Consider the following 12645-nt stretch of genomic DNA (forward strand, 5'->3'; position numbering starts at 1 on the left):
ATGAAAAGCCTTATGATGACGTATAGAAGATCAGATTCACTCCATATAGTGGGATATTCAGATTCTAATTATACGGGAGATGATAAAAATCCACGTCTAGATATGTATTCACTCTCGCAGGGGGAGCTATTTCATGGAAAAGCTCAAAGCAAACCATCACTACATCGTCCATAATGTATGCCAAGTTTGTAGCGTGTTATGAGGCAACGGGACAGGTGAACTAGGCTAAAGAAGTTCATACCCGGTTTAAGGTGGTTGACGACATCTATAGACCATTTAAGTTATACTACGATAATAATCCGGCAGTACAGTATGCTCACAACAATAAGTCAAGTGGTGCTACCAAACACATTGACATAAAGTATTATGTCATGAAAGATAAAGTCCGAGGTCATGTCATAAGTCTTGAGCATATAAGTACCGAAAAGATGCTCGTGGATCTGCTTACAAAAGGCTTACCACCCAACATGTTCAGAGAATATGTAGTCGGCATGGGTTTAAGGGAAAGCTTATAATTCCTGGATAAAAGAAGGCCCAAAGTTAAGCATCTATTTTAGAACATAGTGATGTGTTTTAGTTGTTAAATCTATCGGCAATTGACCATGACGATGAAACATGCTCTATGCGCTAATCTATAATGAAATGAACAAAAGTAAATGATATGAAATTAAAAGATGGTAGGAGATCAAGGGGGAAATTGTTAGATTGATCTCTAATCCCAAACTAGACCCAACGGCCCAGTTGGGCCTTTGATCCGCGCTCTGATCGGGGGCGCCCAGCCCACTATGGCTGGAGGGCCCCTATCACACTGCGCTATATATAGAGGTGGAGGCCGGTGGCTCTGAGTATAAGGTTTACCATGAGCCAAGCTCCTCACCGAAACCAAAACCCTAATCTCGATCAGAGAAGGGCGCAGCCAGTGACAGGAAGCCACCAGTCGTGTCACCCCGCTCCACCAACGTCGATGACTTCATTGACCTCATCCCCAAACGTCGCTACCCGTGCGTAGACTTCACCGATGAACGAGATGGCGGCTTATGGACCATATCCCTCTATGGTGTTAGGTTCGACACGTTCTTCTTCTATTCCTCTCTGTCTCTCTACTCTCGATATCGCATTCACAGTAAAGAGAACCCGCTAGACTTAACCCTACATGATCTTTTCGATCTCAATAGGAAGCTCTTAGGAGTTGACTGCGTTTGCAAGCCCTCTACACTGCTAACAAGTTGCAACAGGCCAATCCTTATTAGCTTGTCAATCTCGTCACCCTTGCACTCGGGCTGCCCAGAAACACCCCCTACAACTGCCAGAGAAGAACACGATGGTTGGCGTACTACAGCTCCATGGCCAGCTTGGAGTACTAGAACGAGGGCTGCTGATGGAACAAACCGAAAGAGAGCCTAAATGCTCCCTCCAATCCTGTCGGGCGACGTTCTTCGACATCGAGATCCATTGCACGGTCAGAGGGAGGGAAGATAGTGTGTTGGCAAGGAGACCCATAGCGATCAGCGAAAGCATTTTGCAGGTACTCCATGTTAGAAATTTAGGCATTTTTATTATCAGTTTAATCCAGAAATATAACATCAGCAGGTTTGTGACAGCATATATGTACATGTGTATATTTCTTATGAACACTACAGCATGCAGAGATGACATACAGATCGATACAGTAAGAATACAAAATACAGTAATCACATAGATTAGACTGTACCCAGCGGAGGGTCCCATACCGAGGGCATCGGAGGCTCCATTCGCACTAGTCGACATAGTGCATTTCTCGAAGTCGCGGACCATAGTCGATGTAGGAGGATGTTCGTAGTGCAGTCCCACGAACGGATCACCAGGAAGAAGATGCCTTGACGTTCCGGAAAGAAGATGAGATCCAAGAGCGATCTCTAGCAGGAAGAATATGGACGAGCAAGTCGTGGATCACTCCCCAAAAACCTAATCACCGCTCATCCTATGCAGGATTCTCAGGCGGACGAGGGTTCTAGAGGCACCTGCTCTCCCACTACTCCGTGCACGCAGAGGTACGGGACGGGGAAGACAGAAAGCTGTTGATCTATGGTTCTCTCGGGAGTGGTTGCAAAGACAGTCATCTAGACTGACGGAGGACTAGGGATATATGGCTGCTGCGGGGAAGGGAGAGAGGCAGCGGAGGATCCCAAGAGATGGAGAAATGGAAGCGGAAAGGACGGTAACTGACGCAATCAGTTCGCCTCCACCATCAAAGGGAGTAACTCCCGTGATTATGTGGATTAAGTGGCAAAAGACTGGCCACGCCCGCCCGCTCACTCGCTCACCGCTCGCCTCGCCACGCCACGCCCATGCCCATAGCCTCGACCTCGGCCTCGGCTCGGCCCGCGCCCACGCCCACGCCCATGGCCCGGCCCAGCCAGTGGCGGCTGTGGCGCGTGTGCGCGTGTGGCATGCCTTTGTCCTTTTCCCAGCTTCTCAATTTAGATGAATAATTTTCAACCATATAAGCTGAGTCAACATTCAGTCAAAATCCCGTATGGTATTAAACCATACAACGCTTAATGTTACGCACCATAGAGTTTTATTTGATTTATTAAATATTATATGTGCCAAGCCCATATTATATCCAATAATCCCCACCAAACTCTAGGGTTTGTAACAAAGTAGTCTCAGAACTATATTTCTTTTATATATCAGTGTTTCGATGGAGACTGTTAAGTTGAACATCCATCTAGAACAATAGTTTCATTCAGTCACAACCGAATAATGGACTAAGCCTTGAATTGACAGTTTTGTGTGAGGTGAATGTCACTAAAGTCCTTAGTTGATACTTGGCTGCAAAAGGCATCCCCTCTATTTGAAGCATATAAGTCATACTCCAGTGCCTTTCATGAGTATTTAGAGATCACCCAAATCTCATAGACTGTGACCTAGCAGCCTGACTCATATAGGTGTGCTCCTCAAAAGATGTTCTATAGGACAACATCTTTGCTTTAGCAAGCCACTTGGAACACATTAAGATAAAACTAACCTGCCTTACAGATAGGAAAGATAGTGCATTAGAGATGAAGTCTTGCTAAGGATCTTTCCTCACAATTTACTACTAGCTTGTTTCACCATTGTACTTTACGGGATCTCCGATCACATAGAACATGTTACCACTATAGTAAATTTTCAAGTGGGTCTCAAACCCTATCTCTCTCGATGCACTTTCTATCATATTGCGTGATAGACCCTTAGTGAACTAATCTGCTAGATTGTTAGACGTGTGAACATAGTCCAACGCTATTATTCTAGAGTTTCTCAATTTTCTAACATATTTTAATCATCTCTTAACGTGTCTTGTGGACTTCATGTTATCCTTAGAACTGTTAACCTTCGTAATCACAGTCTGGTTATCACAGTTCATAGAAATAGTCGGTATAGGTTTTTCAACAATCGGTAAATCCATAAGGAGATCACAAAGCCACTCGAACTTAGAGCCAGCAGTGTCTAATGCTGTGAGTTCTGCTTCCATTGTAGACTTCGTTAAGATAGTCTGCTTGCAAAACTTCTAGGAAACAGCGCCACCTCCAAGCGAAAACACATATCCACTTGTGGCATAAAGCTCATCAGCATCAGAGATCTAGTTGGCATCATAATAGCCTTCCAACACGTTTGGATGTCCGGTATAACTGAATACCGTAGCTCATAGTGCCTTTTAGATAGCGCATCACTCTCTCAAGAGCACGCCAGTGATCATCTCCCGGGTTTGACACAAACCGGCTCAGCTTGCACACAGCAAATGAGATGCCAAGCCTTGTTGCACTAGCTAGATACATGAGCGAACCAATGATCTGAGAATATCTCAACTGATCCCGTGCTATTCTCCAATTTTTTCCTCAATAGCACACTAGAGGTCATAAGGTGTAGGAAGCTAGGTGCATAGTCACTAAAACCAAAGCGGCTCAGCACCTTTTCCACATAGTGAGATTATAATAGAGTTACCCCACCATAACCTTCTCTCAGAAGCTTGATATTAAGAATAACATTAGCCTCTCCATAAATCTTTTATCTCAAAATTATTAGTTAAAAATCCCTTCACCTCCTCAATTACTTTGAGGCTGGATCCAAATATTAGTATGTCATCAACATATAAGCACAAAATGACTCCTTCACCCCCACCTATACCGATAGTATACACATTTGTCAGCTCCATTGATAACAAAGCCAGCAGATGTTAAAGTTCTGTCGAACTTCTCGTGCCACTGCTTAGGTGCTTGTTTTAGGCCTATATAATGACTTTAATAATTTACACACCTTGCCTTCTTGACCATTTGCCACAAACCCATCCGGCTGATCCATATAAATCTCCTCCTCTAACTCTCCATTTAGGAAAGCTGTCTTAACGTCCATTTGATGAACTGATGAGACCATAAGAGGCTGCCTAGGGAAAGCAAAACTCGAATTATGGTCAATCGGGACAACCGGTGAATAAGTATCAAAGAAATCTTCACCTTCTTTTTGGGTATAACCCTTGGCCACTAAGCCTTGCCTTGTACATCTCGCGAGTACCATCAGGCCTAAGCTTTTTCTTGAACACCCATTTGCACCCTATAGGCTTGCACCCATAGGGACGATCAACAATTTCCCAAGTTCCATTAGACATAACAGAATTCATCTCACTCCGTACCGCTTCCTTCCATAAGTCAGCATCAGGAGAGAATATGTCTCTTCAATGGTCGTTGACGTGTCATCCACAAGGTACATAATATAGTCATCACCAAAAGACTTTGCAGTCCTCTGTGTCTTACTTTTCCTTGTGACTATAATGTCATCATCCTCAGGATTTTGCATATAGGGTTCCTTAGTTTGTTCTATCGAAGTAAAATTTCCATGCTCATAGGAAATTATAAATTCATGACTAGTCGTGCTAGGTGTATTTTTTATGGAAAATTCATTCTCAAAGAATGTAGCGTCTCTGGATTCCATGATTGTATCAACAGTCATCTCAGGAACACTAGAATTTATAATTAAAAATCTATAACCCACGCTGTGAATAGCATAACCAAGAAAGACACAATCAATAGTCTTTGGTCCAAGCTTTCGTTTTTTATTTATTGGCATATTCACCTTTGCCAAACAACCCTAAGTTCGCAGATAAGAGAGATTTAATCTCTTCTTCTCCCATTCCTCGAATGGTGTAATTTCTTTGTTCTTTGTGGGCACTCTATTTAGGACATGACACGCTGTCAATATAGCCTCACCCCACCATTCCTTAGATAGTCCCGCAGTCTCTAACATGGCATTAACCAAATTAGTCAGAGCATGATTCTTTCTCTCTGCAATCCCATTGGACTGTGGTGAGTATGGTGGTGTCCTCTCATGAATAATTCCATGCACCGTGCGAAACTCAGAAAATTCATTTGAGAAATATTCTCCCTCAGTGATCGAACCGCAAACGCTTGATTTTCTTCTCAAGTTGATTTTCTACCTCAGCTTTATAGACTTTAAAATAATGCAACGCTTCATCTTTAGTTTTTAATAAATACACGTAGCAAAATCTAGTGCAATCATCTATAAATGTCATGAAGTATCGTCTACCGCCTTTAGTCATTACGTCATTCATTTCACATAAATCAGAATGAATGAGTTCTAACGGTGCCAAGTTCCTCGCCTCGGCAGCCTTGTGAGGCTTGCGTGGTTGCTTCGATTGCACACACACCTAACACTTAGAATCTCTGACTAAGTTAAATTTCGGGATTAAATTCAGATTTGCAAGCCGCGTGAGACAGCCAAAATTAATGTGACAAAATCGTGAATGTCAAATATTCGACTCATCCAAAACATTAACATTGTTCACCACTTTATTTCACACATCATCAAGCAAAGATAAGCGGAACAAGCCTCCGCAATCATAACCTTTTTAACAAATGTTTCATGTCTCGACACAACATATTTATTGGACTCAAGCGCAATTTTAAAGCCATCACGACACATCTGATAAGCGCTAACAAAATTCTTTTTTATGGAGGGGACATGTTGCACGTTCTTTAATAGCACCGTCTTTTTCGAAGTAAACTTCAGAATGACCGTACCAGCACCAAGAATATACGCATACGAACCGTTTCCCATCAGCAAGGCTCCAGTCCTGCTAGCCTGATAGGAAGTAAATAAAGATACATCAGCACACACATGAATATTATCACCGCTGTCCATCCATCACTCAGGTGAAAGACAAACTGAAAGAACAAAGGGTAAAGAATTACCATACCCAGATGTTTCTCCTCCAGTCTCGCTAATGACCACGTTTGCCTGATTTCTTTTCTTGCTTATATTTACGGTCTGGGCACGCACTTGCCCAATGCTCATCACTCCTGCAAACAAAACAACCTCCACCTTTCTTTTTTTTTTCTTGAACTGTGCAGTTTGCTTAAGCTTTGCATTGTTGTTCTCTTGCATGTTCTTCTTCTTTTTATTACGAGATGCAAATGAGTTTTTCTTCTGCACCATATTGGCGGCGGAAGACTCAACTTATTTTCCACGGTTGTCTTTTGCTCTCGCCCTTTCCTCAACATCAAGAGATCCGATAAGTTCAGCCACGCTAAACTCCTGTCTTGTGTTTTAGAGAAATAGCAAAATCCCTCTAAGAAAGTGGCAGCTTAGCGATTATACCGCCACCCACAAACTTGTCAGGCAACAAACATGGAAAATGTTCTAGTTCCTTCGCTAGCGCATGTATCTCATGAGCTTGTTCGACCACTAAATGGTTTTCAACCATTTTGTACTCATACAGCTGCTCTATAAGGTACAACTCACTGCCAGCATCAGAAACCCCAAACTTTGCCTCAAATGCATCACATAGCTCTTTGCCTGATGTACAAGATATGTAGTTTTTCTCATACTTGGGATGAAGTGCACTAATCACGACGCCTCGAAACAGGTTATCGGCAGCCAAAAACTTTTTTTCCTTCTCAGGAGTAAACTATTCAGGCTTCTCCTGCGCGGCGTGCTAGCGGTTCATCGCAGTCAACCACAATACCATCTTGGCACGCCATATCATGAAATTCTTGCCATCAAAATTATTTGGCTTCAACGCAGCAGCAAAACCACTGCCAGAAAACTGCCTATTATTAGGTTTTTGGATCGTTAAAAATTTAGGCATTTTTATTATCAGTTTAATCCAGAAATATAACATCAGCTGGTTTGTGACAGCATATATATGCATGTGTATATTTCTTATGAACACTATAGCATGCAGAGATAACATACAGACCGATACAGTAAGAATACAAAATACAGTAATCACAGAGATTAGACTGTACCGAGTGGAGGGTCCCATGCCGAGGGCATCGGAGGCTTCATTCGCACTAGTCGACATAGTGCGTTTCTCGAAGTCGCGGACCACAGTCGATGCAGGACGATGTTCGCAGTGCAGTCCCACGAACGGATCACCAGGAAGAAAACGTCTTGACGTTTCGGGAAGAAGACGGGATCCAAGAGCGATCTCCAGCAGGAAGAAGATGGACGAGTAGTCGCGGATTGCTCCCCAAAAACCTAATCGCCGCTCACCCCGTATAGGATTCTCAGGCGGACGAGGGTTCCGGAGGCACCTGCTCTCCCGCTACTCCGTGCACGCAGAGGTACGGGACGGGGAAGACAAAAAGCTGCTGGTCTGTGGTTCTCTCAGGGTGATTATGTGGATTAAGTGACAAAAGACTGGCCACGCTCGCCCGCCTCGCCACGCCCACGCCCACGGCCCGGCCGGCGGCGCGCGTGTGGCACGCCTTTGTCCTTTTTCAGCTTTTCAATTTAGATGAATAATTTCCAACCATATAAGCCGAGTCAACGTTCAGTCAAAATACCATATAATATTAAACCATACAACGCTTAATATTACACATCATAGAATTTTTACGACGCTTAATATTACACATCATAGAGTTTTATTTTATTTATTAAATATTATATGAGTGGCCATATTATATCGAACGCTCCATGCCCGTAGAACCTTATATGATCCGCTGCATCGCCAACTGGATACGCGCCTTGCTCACTTCTTCTTGCAGCTGCTTTATCTATTCCAGGGCGAAACGCAGGCCCTTGACGGCACCGATGACGAACGAGCTGATGCCGTTGGCATCATCAGCTTCAGAGCTCGCCACCAGCTCGGTCAGCAGCTTGTCGTGGCTTTTCTTCGTCTGGTCCTCCTTCGCTGCAGCGGAGAGCCCGCGGACCATGTCCAGCGAGTACTGCAAGATCTGCCCCAGGTATTGCGCATCCTGGGAACCTGACCCGAGTACCTGAGACAGGATTTCGACGTCGATTTTCTCAAGGATCTCCTTCCACCCCTTGGGAGACAGCTCGTGCAATGAGTCCCTGACTTCCTTGACCAGGCTGACCAGCTGGCTGTAATCAGGTTTGTCTCCTCTCATGGAGTCCGTGATCAAGGCCAGCGTTTAGTTCCCGACTCAAATTCTCAAAAAGTGCTACAGTAGTCATCACATCGAATCTTGCGATACGTGCATAGGAGCATTAAATGTAGATGTAAAAAATAAACTAATTGCACAGTTTGGTTGGAAATCGTGAGACGAACAGTTTTGAGTCCTAATTGGATCCATGATTGAACACTAATTGCCTAAATAAAAACAAAAGTACTACAGTAGCCCTAAATTTCAAAATTCGGCTAACTAAACACGGACCAAATCCCAGAACGCTTTCTCCATGGTTTCCCTGAATTTCTCCTGGAAACCGTTCTCGGCAGCAGCACTGTCAGATTTTCCAGCGAAAGCACTGCCGTCGTCCTGATGAAGCATCTCATTCACCATTCTCTCGTTCTCTGTCGGCTGCTTCCCTGGTGACTGGTGATGGTGATGGTGATGAACTACGTGACGATGGGTTGATGCCCAAAGGTGTAGATACGTCTGCTACAGGTTTCGCTACTGGACTTGCATTCTTCTTCGCTTCAAAGAACTTGGACCTCGTGTGAGTCTATCCGCGCGACACCAGCATCGCTGCTCAGCAGCTGAACCTTGTCACGCAGGAGCTTCTGGTCATCAGCGACCTGCCGCTGGATCGCCTTCATGTCATGGGTGAGCCTGCTCGGCGACCGCCCGTCCGCGGTCAGCTTGCACGTCTGCATCATTGACAGCTCGAGCTTCCACGCGGCCGTCACAAGGTCTCCCTCCAGCAACGTCGCGTCTTTCGCCTTCCACGCCACGAAGCGGTAGAGGTACGCGCACCACGCCCTGTCGAAAGCAGCCAGCTGGTCCCTGAACTTCCTCTGAACAGCCGAAGAAGGTCCATCGAGTAGTACTTGTTAAAAGGTGTTGATATTCATTCGTTGTACTCATGATAGTTAGCCTGTTCGTTTGGCTGTGGCTTGTTATAAACGATCATAAATTTTCAGCTAGAATAATATTTTTTTTCACATAAACCAACCAGTAGTACTTCTTCACGAACCAGCAACAATATAAACCAGCCAACCGAACAAGCTAAGTGTCTAGGTTCATTAGTTATTCTATTCCTAGATTGTAGAGCAAGGATAGGCGCATAGGATAGATTTGATCTTGAGGTTTGTTGTAACAATATCTTCTTGTTGTGTAAGCCACCGTGGGGGCTGTTCCCACGCCAATATAACACGAAGCCGAGACCCCTAACAGGGCAACTCGTTCAACCACTTTGACATGGTAATCAAAGCCCTACAACTCCACATGGAGACTTTTCATGGCCAGCAATCTGACTATAATTTTCTTCGCACTTTTGGTTGTGCCTGCTGGCCAAACTTGCGCCCCTATAATGAAAAGAAGCTCCAATTTAGATCTAAGCTAGCAATGTGTTTTTCTCGGCTATAGTAACTTGCACAAGGGGTACACTACTGGAGACGGGCTCTTTGCCGAGTGCCTGTTATACTCGGCAAAGGCAGCTTTGCACTCGGCAAAGCCTTTGCCGAGTGCAACACTCGGCAAAGAGCCTCCGTCGAATCCCCTTCCGGTAAAGGCTGCTTTGCCGAGTGCCAAATTTCGGACACTCGGCAAAGGCGCAAAGATTTGACGCCGTCGGCCGACGGCCGACGCCGTCTAATTTTTTTTAAAAAAAACTCTTTGCCGAGTGCCACAGCTCCGGCACTCGGCAAAGGGTGTTTTTATTTATTTTTTTTATTTATTTGCCGAGTCCAATGACCATTGCACTCGAAAAGCGTGTTTTTTATATTTTTTAAATTTTCTTTGCCGAGTGCAATGGTCATTGCACTCGGCAAAGCCACCTCGAAATTTCTTTTTTTGTTTTTTGCTTTTTCATTTAAACAACAATGCATATATATATAATAGAAACCACAATTCAATAGCAATAAATTATAAACCACATTTATATATTACAAACGACCAAATTTGTCCAAAATCCACAATTTATTACAAACCACAAGTTCATAGTCCACAAGTTCACAAGTTCGATACATAGAAACTACTCCGCAAGCGGCTCACGGCGACTGCGCCCCAGCGTGCGATCCCGGCGACGGTCCGGGTGCGGATGGCCCGACTTGCGATGCCGGCGACCCTCCGACCTGGTTCGACGCCACCCCCGATGTCCGCTGCACAAAAAAGAAGATATTGCACGTGAGTGACAAGATAAAAATGTAAGGAGTTTAAAGAAAAGTTGAAAATTTCGGCAGCACCTCCCCTGCACGGGGACATTTCCAAAACCTGCAAGAAAAACGTCGGCACGAAGGCCGACAACCACATTTCCGGCACGAAGGCCGACACATCAACTAACCCGACACGAAGGCCCACACATCAACAAATCCGGCACGAAGGCCATCTCTAGGTTTGACACTAAGCATGAGCACAGAAAGTAAAACATACTCACCGGAGTAGACTATGGTGGTGGCTGTGGTGCAAGCAGGTGTAGTGAGATCTACCAACCTTGTTGCTCCCCAAGTTGTTGCATGAACCTGAGCAAACCTTCTTGCTGGGGCCCCCCCATTCGTACCTCGTTCGGGAGGTGCAAAATCAAATGTTGCATCGACAAGAAAAAGCCAGGTGGAAAGATCTTCTCCAACTTACAGAACAACTCGGGTGCCGTTTTTTCCAACTCCTCAACCACTTTCAGAGATATCTCCTTGGCACAAAGCTGGCGGAAGAAAAAGCTCAGCTCTGCCAGCACCTTCCAGACATGCTCAGGGACGTAGCCTCGAACCATCGACGGAAGAAGCCGCTCAATCCATATGTGGAAGTCATGACTCTTCATCCCTAAGACTCGACCAGTATCTGGGTTCGCTCCCCTCCTCAGATTCGTTGTAAACCCATCAGGGAAACTTAACATCTGCATCCATTGTATCACTTCCGTCATGTGCTTCTTTTCCAAGACGTAATCGGCCTTAGGCCTTTTCCATGGTTTGCCGTCTCTTGGAGGCAGCATCTGCAGCTTTGGTCTGTCGCATAGTGTTGCCATGTCTACTCTGGCCTTAGGGTTGTCCTTTGTCTTGTCAGAAATGTCCATGAGTGTTGCCCAAAGTGCTTCGGCGACATTCTTCTTAATGTGCATTACATCTATGTTCTGTGGAAGGAGAATGTCATCAAAATAGGGAAGCCTCTCCAATCCCGACTTATGAGTCCACATATGTTCCACACCATAGCCTACAAAGCGATCTTTGTTTGGATTATCTTTCTTTGGATTAACTTTCTTTCTTTTACCCTTCTTTAGATTATCTTTCTACGCCGAGAGCACGAGAGCATCTATCTGAGCATGAACCTGGGCACTAGTCATCTTCTGAGGTGTAGGGTCGGTCACCGTGACACCTTTCATGAAGTTCTTGGTGTCTCCTCTGAATGCACGGTCAAGAGGGAGAGTGTGTATCTGGAGAACAACAGTGAGGTGGTGCCGAAACTCCATCTCAGATCCGAGCGAAACATGGAAACTAACCCATCTACGCATCCACGGGCTGTCCAAAAAACATGGACAATCCAAAACAGATACGGTCATAGATATGCAGAGATCCGCATACCTCCAACCGTATCTGTTTCGGACGGGAGACGCCTAACTGGGCTACACCGATCTACGTACTACAACGGTAAGGAAGAGAGCTCAATTATACCTAGGGTGGCGGTGGAGACAGGCTAGCGGTGTAGTGGCGAGTCGGCGCTGTGCAGGCAAGACCGCAACGCCGACGAAGACAATCAGGGTCACCGAGGTGCTCTGGGTCCCCTCCGACAGGTCCTGCTCTGCAAAAGAAGAAAAACATCACTAAAAGTTAAAAATTTCAGCAGAACCTCCCCTGTACGGGGAGGTTTCCAAAACCTGCAAGAAAAACCGGCGGCACGATGGCCGACGTCCACATTTGGGGCACGATGGCCAACACAACCACAAACTCAGCACGAAGGCCGTCAACGACATAAACAGCGCGATGGCCGACAACCCTACGGCTTTACCTTCTCCTCCGACGAGGGCGGGGATGACGGCGTGGATGAACGGTGTGGACGACATGGACGAACGGCGTGGACGATGTGGACGAACATGGACGAACGTTCATCCCCTCCACCTCGGCTTCCTCCCCCTCTCCCCTTCTCCTCCTCCTTCTTCCTCCTCCTTCTTCTTCATTTTTCTTCTCCTTCTTCCTCCTTTTTCTTCCTTCTTCTTCTTCCTTCTTCCTCCTCCTTTTCTTCCTCCTTCCTCTTCCTGCTACCTTCTTCC

At 45.4% G+C, this 12645-nt stretch overlaps 1 pseudogene; it reads right to left on the bottom strand.

Annotated features, from left to right (window-relative positions):
- Positions 1-12645, bottom strand: part of LOC136495810 (uncharacterized) — a 57060-nt pseudogene that overhangs the window by 20961 nt on the left and 23454 nt on the right.

The sequence above is a fragment of the Miscanthus floridulus genome, chromosome 12 (genome assembly GCF_019320115.1).
Source record: "Miscanthus floridulus cultivar M001 chromosome 12, ASM1932011v1, whole genome shotgun sequence".
Lineage (NCBI taxonomy): Eukaryota > Viridiplantae > Streptophyta > Magnoliopsida > Poales > Poaceae > Miscanthus > Miscanthus floridulus.